Source organism: Nothoprocta perdicaria, unplaced genomic scaffold (assembly GCF_003342845.1).
Source record: "Nothoprocta perdicaria isolate Ctin4 unplaced genomic scaffold, notPer1 scaffold_81, whole genome shotgun sequence".
Taxonomy (NCBI): Eukaryota; Metazoa; Chordata; class Aves; order Tinamiformes; family Tinamidae; genus Nothoprocta; species Nothoprocta perdicaria.
In genome coordinates, this window is record NW_020456099.1 from 1,748,596 (window position 1) to 1,761,543 (window position 12,948).

Sequence of the window (12,948 nt, forward strand, 5' to 3'; positions counted from 1 at the left end):
GGACCATTTCCTTCTGGCTCAGAGTTTTGAATAATTTTTCTKCCTAATGCAGACTTCATTATTGTAATTAATTTGCTTTTCTCCTTGAAATTAAATTAATGAAACATCCTTTACTTGGTATATGAAGCGTTGTTTGATTCATATTCATCATCAGAGTCACTGCAACTGAAAAGTTTGAACATTACATGAATGTATGAATAAACAAAAGAGCGTATTTTCATACACAATACATTACAATGACAAAATTTCTGTACTTCAATTTATTGAAAAGAATTAGTGCAGTTTTAAAGGGATTACATGACGTAGTGCCCAACACTATGAGGAACTGGATTCAACCCAGGAGGATAATATCCTGTCCTACATTTACCTCTCTAGTGTAGTATGCCATACAAATAGAAAAAAAAACAATTTTCAAGGCTTAAATATTCAGATTTTCTTCTTATCTGTTTAAGTAATGGAAAGGTCTTCACCAATATCCAAGAGTTTATGATCTTTCATGACCCCTTTTTTTTTTTTGTTTTCAACAGACTGTTTTAACATTGCAAAATTGCAGATTTTTTAAAATTTACTCAACTTATGCTATTGGGTAAAAGTCTGTTTTGAAAAGAATGCTACCTGAATGTTTCATAGAAAAAGAATCTGTTTTCTCTTAGGTCTGTTCCTTATAATGAGGACATTAAGGAATTCTGAGAGGATTCCCAAGATTTTTATTCATCTTGAAGCACTTTTTCCTTTTAATTATTCACTATACATCATTCCTTAAGTGACCTTCCGGAATCAGCATGTAAAATGCTTCTTGCCTTTACTCCTGTGATTGTCTAGCATGTAGCAATCACTTAACTTTTCAGAATATCCATGGAAAGATAGAGAAAGAGATGCATGTTTTGTTACTGCTGTTTTACTGACAGTTAGGTAATACTCTTTAAGGAGATACATTCTCTATTCAAGCAGCRTACAGAACTATGCTGAAACAATTATCTAACATTGCAAGATGTTGAAAAGGAGCTTAAAAATACCCCAGTGCAAGCCACATAAGCAGCTCCTTTTCCTCTTTCCGTTTCTTTTCCAGATAAGTCTCAGTTAAAGACATCTTTACCTTACTGCTCAGGAATGTTCTGTTTGAAGCAAACTCAGCTAATCCATGAATCATTATGGAACAATTTACAGTATATGTAGATCTCATTCCATACCACAATATGAGGGAGACTTGCAAATATCTTTTTTTTTTTTATTTTTTTTTTTTTGTTATTTTCACATGTGTGCAATACTAATGGTACAATTTTTTTTTTTTTAATAATCGAGTACAGTATAAATAGCTTAAACTAAGTCTTAATGCTGAATCACTCATGAAGTGAACAACTTTTGTAAGCTCACTTGAAAAAAATGTTCTTGCAAAGGGTTTTCATCACAGGGCTGCAAAACAAATAAGGCCTGGTCCACCCAAGCCCTGCAATTTTCAGTGYATTAATATTTAAATTGAGTCAGTTGCTGTGGAGCTCACTGTTGATGGGAACTGTTGCAGTGAGAACTATAGGCTTTTGATTGCATATAAGGTCTAGCCTGCCCAGAAAATTTCAAAGCTTTTACAGTTTTTTTCCAAGATGCAGATATATACATTAGCGTATTTAGTGTTGTTTCTGTTGGAAATGAATTTGAAAATCTCTGACTGCCATACATTCATTTTATTTAATTGAAAACAAGTTTATTTTTCCCTGGGCTGAACTGGAACCAAAAAGATTTGGCCTTTGCTATTTGCTACCAAAATCTTCTACAGGTAGTTTAATGGCAACATTGTGATAGAGCCAAGCTTGTCTTTAACGTTTCTTCCTGCAATTTCATAGAGCTGGGGCCAGGCCTTCAATTGCAGTACTCTGCTGAATTGAAGCAATTAGCAGCAGCTGCAGCTCTGGCCTCTAATCAAAAATAAATCCTTGGATTTTTGTCCTAGAGTAGATACCATTTCGCTCAAATCAGAGGAGACTCAAGAAGTGCATGCGAATGATTGTAATAGTGCTTGCTCTTTGAACTGTCTTTGCACTTACAACACTTACTGATAATTTTAACTCGTTATGGGAACACAGCATCAGAACAGAGTGTCTGACAGAGCAAAGCACAATATAGTGGGTAAGTGCAGAGAGAGGTGTCAAGGAAAATAATGCAGCAGTTTTAGCTGTTGTTAGATGAATTCTGTGAGAGGAGAAAGGATGTAAGCAAGCATCAGCAAGCCCCGGGGTTCCTCAAATGTGAGAATAGTTGCAGGATGAGACGTAGAAATGTTATGATCCAGGAGGAAGTGCATATTCTCTTGTATGAAGAAGTGTTGATTCCCGTAGTTCTGTTATGTGGTTATCAAGTCTAGTCTTGGTTGTGGTATTGAGATGCTTCATAGAAATGTCTGYATGCCTTAATACTCTAAATGTTTCATTTGGAAATGGAGGCCAACATTATTTTTAAAACACTCTTAAAACATGTAAAAGCAAAAATTATGGTTAAAAAATAACAGTTATCACTTTTAAGAAGGACAGCTGGATTTAATTATTCACCGTGACAAAAATACTTACTAAAAGCAATACAGAATTAGGGACAGGTAGACAGTATCGAAAATTGTCAGTCAAACCGATTTAGCTTTGCAATGTTGCAAGCAATTGAAAATAAAGTCTTACAGTGCAAGTCTTTACATTCAAGAGAATGTAAATGTTAAATTCTATACCTACCTATGAAATCACTTTTTTTCTGCAGCATTTTTTGGTTTTCATTGACTTTGTCGTTGTCTTAATATTATCACATTGGTGAGAAAAACAAAATTTGGAATCTAATTTAAGATTCAGTTGCAGCCCTTGTACYTTTCCTGGAGTTAAACAGTATCCCTTTCATTTGTAATTGTCTTTGCCATTCATCTATCAGACTTTATATACATACACACATACATATATATATATATAAAAGGAATAATTCTGTCTAGCCTGTGGATGCGCATAAACTTTCTTGTCACTGTACTTCAAAGCATAAAAGGGATAATAAAGCAGTTGAGGAAGCAAGTGATGAACATTCATGGTACATTTACACTTTTTACTTTTTGTGCTATTTCTGCTTTGCATGTGTGAGTGTTTGCAATAGTGAAGACTGAGAGGAATGAATACAAGTAAATTTAATATATATGTTGTAACTTGGGCAGATGTTTTCTGGCTACTCTTCCAGTTCTGTGATTTGAAAGTCTTGGTCCAGGTCCCATTGCAATAATTGAAACTTTTTTATTAACTTCTTCAGGGATTGGACCACATCTACCATTGAATTCAACTGCACTTTCCATTAGGACTCAAGCTAACTACTGAAGTAAGTGATAAACTCGTACTGCCTTTAGCAAAAATATGCTTTGGCATAGTGTATATTATGAGATGTTAAGTGTCTTAAAAACTGAAGCATCTGCACTCTGTTGAACTCTGAAATGGCATCCAAAAGGGTCACAAGACACCAATTAGGTTACATTCCTCACATTGGTATGACGATATACTCTGCACATATTGTTTCCATCATTATTGCAGTCATATCACACAGGCGTATTAATGCTCTGCCAATTTATATTCTTGAGAAATTTGTATCACAAAAATATAGATTTTTCTACGTGCTTCMTTGTGTTTCCTGAGCTAATAACCCACTTGGGCCAAATTTGGAAAGTTTATCCCAAGAACTTTGGTTTGTTGTCTCATTTGCATTTATTTCTTTTCTGTTTCATATAAATCAAAGATGCCAAATGAATTAGTGGACAGAATAGTTTCAAACTGTTAACATATGACAGCACTTCTGTTTTTGTGTTCTCTTTTGTCCTGGGAAAAGTTGTCTTGGTCTCTGATTCAGTCTTCCCTGCATTGTAAAATGAGAACAGTAGTGCTTTTGCACTGCCATTACCAAAGGGCTTTTAGCAACATATTGAACCAGACAGTGATTCTGCTATTCTCACTGATGAGATTTTTTTTTTTTTTTTCCTGAAAGTCTTTGTTGCAGTCAGTGAAATTACTGATTTGGGTAGAGGTTCAAATTTCATCCCTGAGTCGTCTTCAGTTTCTGGTGAACAGCAAGGTGAACACCTAGGAGGAGTATAAGAGAATTTTAAACCATGTAACCGTTCCTATTACCAGTGGAAACAAATACTTAAACCTTCACACTTAGGTTTTTGGAATACTTCACATTTTGACAGCCTGACAACTTTCTAACATTATCGTGTTACAACTATTAGTCCAAATCCTGTAGACCCCTAGCCTGTCTTTATGCAGGCAAAAGAGTGGAATGTACTTCAGTAAGGTCTGGGCTGTTGCATAAAAAGGAAAGAAAAGGAATGATAGACACTTAATGAAAGGTAAAAACAAATGTGTCATGGTTTACAGCAGAATTTTACCAGAGGCAAATCAATATTTGTATTTACAGTGAGAACTTTAATCACAAGCATTAAAACTTTGATCTGTTAGTGTGAAAATCTAGAAGTTTTTATATGATTGATGTTTGCTCACTTGTCTTTGGTGGCTACTCAAATGAAATGCCAGGATAATGCAGGAGGCTTGATCCTCTATAGCTATCAGAGAAAAAAGTCATAAAGGTATATTTTCTGTTATCTGTTTATAGGTGATCATTTACTATGATGTTCACTCACAAGACTAAGTAAAGCATCAAGTTATGTACATTTTGTATATCTGAAGAACTTTTGAAGTAATGCTCTCTGGATCTGTAATTTTGCTAATTATTCACTGTTTTGTGTGTTTTTTTTTTTTTTTCCCCTAGGTCATCTCCTGTCACTTCAGTCTGCAAAAATTCTGGAGACAGTGTCTGGTTTGTAAAACTGCTTTCTTCTAGGCAGTTTGTCCAAGCCTGCTAGTCTTCCTGTAGCTGAAAACTACAGGTAGGTGACAAACTGTGCTCCTCACTTAAGCATATGATCTGTCTTTATGGCAATCTTGAGTGCTGTGCCTGGAAGATATGGAAAAATGTTTTTAACAAACCTCAAGGATATTCACTGCCTGTCCTGAAGGCTATAACCATCACTCTGACGTGGTAGTACAGGCATCTTTTCCTCCAAATGCCTGTTTCTGCCACAGAATTCCTAACTGTGATGCAAAGTATGYGGAAAGGATGCAGTCACATAAGTATTATACATGAATATTTGCATATACTTCCTCTGTTTCTAGGTATTTCACTGATTTAAGTTTCTACTTAGTTTGTGTTAGTATTTTTATATGCAGCAAACACTAATCAGTTCTGTCCATTCTGTGTATGTCATATTTGGCTGCTGTAATAATTCTGTATTACACATTGAGAAARTCATACTTCATTTGGTGCTGTTCAATCTTTATTAGTATCATTTGATTTATTTATTAAGTGTTGGCAATGCAGTCTGCAGGACCAGATTTTTATAGCCTGTCAGAGTTGATAAAATTTTACCTGCTGAAGTCTGCCTGTCTTCTCTTTGAAAATGAATGTTTTTTTGGGTGTGGTATGTGATATTTGAGTAGTTTTTTGGAGTAGATCTTTCAACCGTGTTGCTGCATACTTAGTAGTGGATGAGGCAAACAAACTCTGGGGTTAAGGAGAGGAACCTGAAAGCTAATGAAGTTGTTGTGTTTGAATACAGTTTAACTCCCTACAGAGCAGCTGAGTTCTGCACGTGCATGTCTATGTTACACTGCAGATCACCTCTTTTGTTTTAGCTGCTTTAACTCCTCTGTCATATACATGCTGTCTTTGTGAAAGCTGCAGAGCTAGTGAACTTACTGCAGCCTTATTCCTCTGAAAAGCAAAACTATGCGATACCCATTTTTCTATGTATTCCATGCTTTTTAGAGTAAATGGTGCAGGAGAATTCCATCATAAATGGTGTGTAACCTCATTAATGATTTAGGCCAGAAGTATCTTAAATTGTGCTTGCATTCTTCAGGATAATTTAAAGCATTCATACAAGTTGTTACTGTTTGAATATGTTCCGAAAGCATACAATAAATACATTAACAGATTTYGGCCCCAAAGACTTTAAATAAAAGGAGGGGGTGTGGGGAGAAAAAATAACCCCTAAACCATGAAGCAATAATGAAAAGTTGACTAGCCAACATACTGATATTTCCTTTAGCAGACTCAAGAAACTGTTTTTGGCTCTTGCTTTTTATAAAGCACTACCTCTGTTCTCAGAGGCTTTCTTTTTGCTGCAATATAATATTGCAGTTTTGTTTACTGCTCTTTCTTTTTTGTGAGTTTATTTTTCTGCCAGTGTATGTTGTCTAAAGCAAAGACAACTCTTTCTTTCTGTAGTTGAAATCTGAGTGAGTTAATCTGTCTTCTACAAAAAGGAAGATTTGGAAGATTTACCTACATCTGCATGATAAGTTTTAAATAGCATTAATTATATCCTTTTACTTTTTGTATAGTAAATTTGAATGTGAAGATATATATTCTCTCGCTAGAACTAGTACTGATCAGTTCAGCTTTTATTTAACAGTTTTTTTGCTARTGTTTTTGCCCTAGCTTGTTACTCATGATTTCCAAAGCATTTCTTTCTTGAAAAGAGTTTACAGGTCTTACCTTTATTTATACTATGCGTGCTGAGATGTAACAGGTAACAGAAGAGTAACAGATTTGTTCTTCCACTGATCAAGAGCCTCATCTTACCTTGAACCTCACTGAGTAGAATAACTTAAGGAAGAAATCCTTAACATGCTGTGAGCAACACAAATGGGTTTTAGATGAACTTACGGAGCTTGTGTCAGTATAAAACAGACTGAGAGGATCCGAAGGAAATTCTTAAAAATGGAAAAAGATCTGGTTTTGGCATTTGAAACAATGCTGAGGGAAAAAACAATCAATTAAAGTTGCACTTTTTCCATTTCTATTTACAAAATTTTTATTAGGCAAATATCTAATTTTTATTAGATTTCTCAGCCTGACGCATTTTAGAGAAAATTCTTTGATGAAAAACACTTCTTTTTCCTCTCAGAAAAGATATAGAGAAAAATAAAAAATGCTAAGTGACAGTCACAAATGACTTTTTTTTTCAGAAACAAAGCTTTCAAATCCTGAAAACATTTGAGCATTTCCACTTCTGTAGGCACAAGGAGAATTCTATTCTATATATAAAAATACATAAGCACATACTTAACTTTTAGCAGGTATTAAGTCCCATCCATTATATTAGGACTTAAGCATATACTTACATCCTTGAGAAGAGGGGTCTGCATCATGTTAACTTCCACTGAAAGTTTCATAAGGTGTTGAAGGTGGTCCAACATTCACTGACCAACARTACTGAATGCTTCCAACAGAGCAAGCCAGATAAAGACCTGGTTTAATGGGATTCTGAATTACAATAAGTAAATTATAACAAACCTTGTTGACAGAAACCTCTGGGCCAGGTCCAGGCCTGAAGCCAGACTGAAATTTCTCATGTAGCAGGTAATCAGTAAGATGAGAAACCAGCTGCAAGGGAAGGGCCTCTTTTACCAAAAAAAAAAAAAAAAAAAAAAAAAAAAAAAAAAACAAAAAAAAAAACCAACTCTGGGAGCCAATTCTAGCCCTGGTAACCTTCTGCAGTAACATAGAGGCAACTGGTGCTCCTCATTATCTGGACTTCAAAGAGTTTTAACTAATTAGTGCAAGAACTGATTATATTTTTGGAGAAAGCTGCCCCATTGGTCCTACATGAGAAAAACAAGTCATTAAGTTTGCCTGCTATTTTTCTAAGCATAATAGGATAAGCARAGCCTGTGAGTAATGTCATTTGTAGGTTGATTGGGCATAGCAGGACAAGGATTACTAGACTAACGTTTTCCCCATCGTAGCTTTTAAGCTGAGCGGTGTGATGACATTTTAAGACCATCTGGGATATTTATTTAAAACACTGAAGCGGATGTTGCCTTGTCCCGTGTAATAACATCTGTAAAGCAGTTGTCTGTAGGGCTTGGTGCAGGTTTTCGCAAGTAGCAAGAGATGGCTACTAGATGAACATAAGTTCATAAACTTCATCAAATCAGAACATAAGTTCAGATTTGTCAGTCTGCTCTCTGCCYGTTCTGTTTATTTCTGTTTCTTGAATCAAAGGAAGAGTGGGGTTATTTCCAAAATAGTGCTGGAAGTGTTGCAGTGCTGTAGAAGAATAGTTTTCGTGTAATTTGAGCCAATTTTGTAAAAGATGTCATGGTTGTGGTTTATACCTAGACTGATGTGACATGGTAAATCTTCCTGACAATATTAAGCAGCAAATAACGGATTAGTTTGTTTTACTCATGTGGGGTCAGTTCCTGGTGATGTATGGCAATCACTCTCTCTATGAGAGAAAGTGYGCCCTAACAGCTGCTCGCAGACACTAAAGTCTGTCAAAGCACACAAAGGTGCAAGGGATTTTATCACTCTCTACAAAACTATTTTTTTTCAAACAACTTGCATTACTGTTTTCTCCATTTCAGCTCTCTTTCCTTCCCTTGCCTTCCTTCACCTATTAATCGAGGATTACTGCAATATGGTTGTAGAGGGGGTGATTTCACTTAGTTCAGCTTTTCATTTTAAAGGTAGTAATATAGCATAAGTTAGTGATTGAGAGAAATGAACTCCCCTGCAGGGGCGAATCTATCCCTGCGCATGTCTGTCTTCTTCTCTGTCCACTCAACCAAGTGACAAGCTTAGATGATGTGATGCCTACTTTTTCAACACCTGAATATTTGCTGAAATAAATCCTAGTCTTTGTAGAATTTTTCCCACTGGATGCAGTAATAATAGTGATTTTAGTATTTTTGAGCTTTGAGGTTTTGATTTTGCAAATATAACCTTCTGATGGGGATTTTCAGAGCTGAATTTCCTCACTTTTAGGAATAAGCAAAAAAAAATTGTTAACACTGCTTGTTTAATAAGCAAACAAAAAAAAATCTGAAAAATATTTAGAAATTCCCTTCTCTTTTCGTGGCTTTTTGGCTTCAGATCTTCAGATAGAATCTGATGTTTTGTTATGAACCAGTGTAGAATAGAAATTATGGTCTACAATGTGAACTCTTTCCTAACAGAAATAGTTACTGTTAACTAAAAATGCTCGTTTCCATTCTGATGCTTTAGAAGAGTACATTGATGTGTGTGTGTGTGTGTGTGTGTGTGTGTATGTATACTAAAGTCATTCATCTAAAACATTCTGAAAAAAAAGTGTCTGAAGAGCTTATTCCCTAGTAATGCAAGTAGAGTTAGTAGAAAGGACCTGCTTGCAGCTCAGGGACTGCTGCAGTGGGACTTCCCATTAGCTAATCTCCAAGAAGAAGCTCTATTGAATATGTATTTTAAGCTTAGACTGGTGTATTCCAATTCAGATGGATTTTCAGGTGAGCACCTAAAAGCATGTTGACTCATCTTGATCTCCAAGTGTAGAGTTTTCTTCAGAGCACAGAAATTCTCTTATCTGTTCAAAAAGCAGTTAGGGCAGAAAGGAAGGCTAACTTAGTACAGAATGGTTGTTTTCTCAGAAATGTAACTAACCTAACCAGACATTTTCTCCTGAGAAAAATAACTGGCATGGAACATATCAAACTAAAATATCTATTTTGAAAAACTCGTGAGCAACTGAGAAGGGCAGCAGATAAAGAGAATTCTTTGGCAGCCATAGATATAGATACTGCTACCACTTAAAATACAAACGTTTCAAAACTGCAAGTGCTTATACCACAGAGATTACTGTATCATCACAGGCTGTTATTTGTTCTCTTATCAATGTAATGTGAAATCCCTATGAATGTAAATACAGATTAATCTTCAAGATACTTGTCATAGCAGATCTGTAGAGTATTTGTGCAGTGCTGCCAGAAAGCACATACCATACAGCCACCATATGGCCTTACTGATGCTTTTAAATGGCTTTAAGTTCAGTGTCCAGCCCCAAAAGTTCTTCAGTTGCAAATATTTCATCACTTGGTGAGCGATGGGTTTGTCTCGGTTATGTTCCCTTATTCAGTAAGCAATAATCCAAGAGTAATTTTCTACTGYGATTACTAATGTCCTAGTAGGAGATCATACATGATAATTAGGCCTCTCAAATACATTGTGGAATGCTTTTCTAGCCAATTTCCTTTTTTTTTATTTCTTTTAGTAACTCCTCAAAATATTTTATTGCTTAAAAAGRACAGTTTTAAAAACCAAATCCTTTGTGATTAGTAATGTATGACTAAAGACATTTTAAGCATTAAATATCTCTATATGTGAAATCCCTGGAGTACGGCCCTAAATTTACAATGAAATTACACAGTTGCTAGAAAAATCATAACTGCAAGAAAGCTATTACAGTTCTCTACTTGTCTGTTTAATAAAGAATCCTTCAATTCTCAGTTTTTTTTAATAAATGTAAAGGTTCATTAAACTGGGTACTGTAATACATGATTCATTTATTGAGGAAAAACATTAAGTCAATACCCAAGGCTCTCAGCTGCAGTGTGTTTGCAAAGCAAAATAATTAAATTGATATTGTTCTCTTTTTTGACAGGGTCTCCCATAGGAAGGAATATTACTTGGCTACACCAGTAATAGCTCTCTGTGCAAAGAACTATTGTGCTCAATTAAAACCCCTCTCTATTTATCAAATAACCAAAACTAATAAACAAGAATATGGTATTAGAAGTAAACTGCTACTAGACTTACTTCCTGTATCAGAGTATTATTTATAATTCAGTTTAGACAAAGTGTCTTCTCCTTAGGGAATGATGAAACATAGTATTGACATAAGAGCATTTTGATATTTGAACACAGGAATTAAATAGCTTTGCAGTCATTGTGGTTGGAAAAAAAAAMCTACTAAAACGGCCACCACAACAAAATCCTTTCAGATTTTTTAAGAAGTAGATTATTAAATGAAATGTCTAAAGCATTATTTATAAAAACTAATGCTAATTGGATGGCAGTGATGTGACTRTAAAGCAAAGGAACTGGAAAAGAAGCACATGTTTTTTTTTTTTTTCTTTTTTTTCATTTATTTACTCATTTATTTTGACAATAATCAAATAATAATTCAAAAATTATTTTTTGGCAGCTAAGATTTTTAACTGCACTAGAAATTTGATTTGCCCTTTAATATAGTATTCTGTTCAATGTACACCAGATTCTAATTATGAATTTATAAGGAGTTCTTTCAAGTGGATGTGTTGGTACTGTGTAGGGCCTATATGGTACATGAAAATATTAGGTTTAAACTAGATGCAACAAGTTGATAGGAATTTTCTCAAGAATTAGACCAAAATTTAAGTTTGTAATGACTTCAAAGCATCAAAGTCATGTGTTTAAAAAAAAAAAAAAAAAAAAAAAAAAAAAAAAAAAAAAANCTTAAAGGAATTTCTCTGTGAGGCTACTGAAGTTCCCACTGACACCTATATTCAATACACCCCTGCAAAAGAAAAACAAAGTAAAACAAAGTAAAGAAAATCTGATACATCAGCACTTGCCAGCCAGAAATGACAAGTGAAATTCAGCTAACTTGGACAACTTAATTATAATACCTAGTGGGAATTTGATTAAAGCAGTTAGGGAAAATTCTGAACGTAGTCCAAATCATGCATGTGTGTGTCTCATTTTATTTGTTTCAAGGCCTTCAGCATTCTTGACTTCTGAAAATGTGTGTAGTAAGTCTCCTGAAAACTTTTAAGTGGGGAAATAACCTTGTCCACACACTAGTGATATTGAAATCAGTACTTGCAAAATTGAAATTAGGTTTGTGCTTGAGCATTTGCAGATTTGCATGTTCTTCGATAGTCTGTCTGAAACTTAACCCAAAATACACCTTCTCTTCACTAGCAGAGCTCTTGGGCAATGATTAGCCCCACAAGACAGAGAACTTAGCAGGCACCTGGTTCAGGGTGAAGCTGACTCCAGGCACCAGATAAGGAACAGACTTCTTGGAGTGTCTGATTGTTATTACGATATAGGTGGAAAATAAAGGAAATAAACCTCTTGTAAATGCATATGGAACTGCAGCCATGACGATGACATCACCAGCAGCCAACCAGGGAACTAACTCCATTTTGGTCCATCAACTTCTATAGCCATTTAAAAATTTTTATTATTCTACCACATGAATCTGGCCTGCAGCCACTCACCATAAGACGGTCTGGACTAATAAATCTTTGGCACATGTAACAAYCTTGTTTAATATAAAACAACCCGTACACTTTTTAAATATAATTTATAAAACAGAACATGGAGCTACCTGCACGATCTTTTCTAGCTACAGCAGATACTGTAGTTTATTGGACATTTAATTGCTAACAGCAATTTAGTTATGTTGCCTGACCTTAAAGTTCCTTAAAATGTAAGACCTTTATGATTACCTAATCCAACATATTTCACCTGGTAAAAATGTCAGGCTCAGAAAGCCCCATCAGTTTGGCTGTCTGTGAAAAGAGAGAGCTATGTTAGAGATGGCTATGTTAGAAAAAGGGTAACAGTTTAAATAGTCAAGGCAGTTATTTGTTTTGTAACGTTTATTCTGATTGAAATGACAGTCGAAGAGGCACTGGGTAGCCTGGTATAGACTAACTCACTTGCCTCGCAGTCACTTCCAGTTAAGTTATTCATTCTGAACTCAGTGTGCTGGCCGGGCATCTGGAGCTGCAGATTTCAACATTGGGAGAAGCATGTGTTCCTCTCCCGCTACAACCTCTGTCTCCAGTGTGTGTTTGTGTATAATGGAGAAGAAAATGCAGTGAATCTCTTCTTGAGAAAGGCCTCAACCCTTCTCTTAACATGTGGCTCCCCAGGCTGTGGTGCTTTAAAATGAACTGTTAAATTGTAGATGTTAGTTTTGAGACTGGCATGAGATGTGGCTCTCTTCACTGTATTGTAGCAGCCCTTGTTGAAAGCTAGATAAATTAGCAAGGTGAAATCTTGGACCGCTGTAGGTAAAAATCCACTGATATTATGGACTAAAGAATTTTTGCCAGATGAACCTATTATGAA